Source organism: Glossina fuscipes, unplaced genomic scaffold, assembly GCF_014805625.2.
Source record: "Glossina fuscipes isolate IAEA_lab_2018 unplaced genomic scaffold, Yale_Gfus_2 61594, whole genome shotgun sequence".
Classification (NCBI taxonomy): domain Eukaryota; kingdom Metazoa; phylum Arthropoda; class Insecta; order Diptera; family Glossinidae; genus Glossina; species Glossina fuscipes.
The window spans coordinates 331,553-334,151 of record NW_024003803.1 but is presented as its reverse complement, the minus strand read 5'-3'; positions in this window follow the sequence as shown (position 1 = coordinate 334,151).

The following is a 2,599-nucleotide window of genomic DNA, read 5'->3' as shown; positions in this document are numbered from 1 at the left end:
TTACCTATGTCGTATTTAAACTAGCTTTTATCCTTAAAAAGTCGTTAGGTTGCGAAAGTGAATTATTGTCAATTTATTATCGGTTGCCAGGCTTATGCATGTTTGCGATGGCTTAGGGGTTCATTTGCAATTTGGTCCTGTACCGGTTGTAAGTGTGCTCCTATGCTGATAGTGTACATGCTTTTTTTACTTCTTCTTATTTGTTTTATTATACTTATACTAAATTTTATTATTAATTAATATAAGTTTTGCATTAAGAGCCAAGTGAACTCGACTGCTATTTGTTTAGTTGAGTGTCTAGTATAAGTGGAATAAATAAATAAATAAATAAATAAATATGTGACAGAGCTTAATTAGTACATATTTGGAAAAGCGAGATGGATCGTAATCACATTCATATGCCTTATTTTGTCAAATGTTGGTAAATCAATTAATTTTAAGCGATTTTAGTAGTGCGGAATAAATAAGAATATGTATCATCATAATCCACGCAAGGTAAAAAACTGAAACTGTGTTTGTATAAATCCCGTATGGCCCATTTGGCAGAGAGGGCTTGGGGCCCTGGTCGATAATCTTGAATACGTTTTACAAGAGTATGCAAACCTCGTTATGTAGGGATTGCCGAAATCCTTTAACTAACTTTTGACAAATCTTACGGAACATTTTTATTTATAATTAACTGAATTTGGCGCTTAAATTCTTTTTTTGCACGAGTGATATGCCAAGAAACACATATAAAACAACATCCCCAATCCTAGACTATTAATTGTGCAGACGCAATCGCTGGGAGATGATCAAAAAAATTATATCTTTTTGCATCTCTTTACAAAAGATTCAAATAATTTCGGTATTATACTGAGGCTAGTAATGCACTTGGAATTATTATTATTATTATTATTATTAATATTATAATTTTAGACTAATGACATAAATTCTTAAACTAAAAAAAGACATTAAGCACTAGCAACACAGGCTATCGGCTCTAATTTAAATAAATGGACATTAGATAATGAGCTTAGTAGTATTAAAAAAGTAATATATTGAATTGATATTCTGTTCTGAAGCTGATTGTAGAATGTCCAAAGGGTTAATCGTTCCAAATGCAATACTTCTAGCCAAGGAAAAGTTAAGGCAGTCGAAGAGAATGTGCTTTATGGTGAGAGTTTGTCCACAATTGCAGATTGGGGAAGAAGACTTCTTCAGGATCCATTGGTGAGTTGCAATTGTATGACCAAGGCGAATTCTCGAAAATGTTTGGATCTTGGTTTTCTCAACATTTGTTGGATATAGAGGTGGAGTTAATTGAGGGTTAATGGAAGAGTAGTGTTAATGATGGTATTGTAAATTTCCTTCTACAATTTTCTCTTTAACTTTTCTTCCAATGTATCTTTGAAGATCCAACTTTTCCATTACATCATCCGTAATTAGAGGAGCAGAAGCAGCATACTTTGCCGCTCGATCAGCCTGCTCATTTCCCAATAAACCGATGTGACTTGGTACCCATAACATTTTAATTTTTCCGTCGGGTGTAGTAATTATATTCCTTAATTTGTTGATGGTGTTCCATCTCGAAGTCGAAGGGTTCCGAATAGCTTGTAATACAGACAAACTGTCGGTAACAATGACGGTTTTGAGTTTGTTTTTATGGACAAGGTTCGCAGCGTGAAGGATAGCTCTGGCTTCCGTTGTGAAAGTTGAAGTACTTTCGTGAAATATGTGGTTGAGAAGAACCCGTCCTGTAGCATCTACCACGCCAAAAGCAGGAGGCAGGCCAAAAGATTTTGAGCCGTCTGTGTATAAAGGATTCCAACCAGTGCTCTCCAATACTTAGGTTTTTTCAACTATTAGATTCCTGAAGTAGTTTGGAGTATCTTCTTTCTTGTGCATAGACAGTGAGATGTCAAAAGAGCAGTCTTTCAAAATCCGTGGAGGTTTAACACCAAAAGAGCGGAAAGTTTTTAAGGGAATGTTTAATTCCTCTGCGACGTACAAACAATGGTCAATTGCAGATGGTGACTTTGGAATTTTCTTCGCAAAAATAATCTTTCTCACGTCATCACCAAGAATAGATTTGTTTGAATTAAGAAGCTTGGGGACTATTTTAGCTTTTTACTCTTACAGTCTATTTTCTAAAGTTGGGAGACCAGTTTCAATTATAATATTATTTAAGGGGCGTCATCCGAAAAGCATAACAACTTGCTCTGACGGCTTGGTGATAGACCGGTTTAAGAATGTTGATATTAGATTTGCAGCTATTGCCATAAATTATCAAAGCATAGTCAATCTTGCTTAAAATAAGCATTTGCTTAAGATAAGCAATAATGTTAATATCCGCATGGCTTTTCCAAGCAACGTACTGTATGAAATTCTCCCTTGATAAAATAGAATTTTGTAACCGAAGACAGTGTGCTTTCCAACGATATTTGTTGGAAAACGTGAGCCGGAGAATGTGCAGCGTCTGCACGTATAGTACTGGTAAGTCATTAATATGCATCAGTAGGTTTCCTGCATCCCATATCTGGTTTCGACAAATGTGCATTTTTTTAGATTTTTGTATGGAAATTTTAGCCCCTGCCTAGTTTGCCCATGCGGAGGTCTG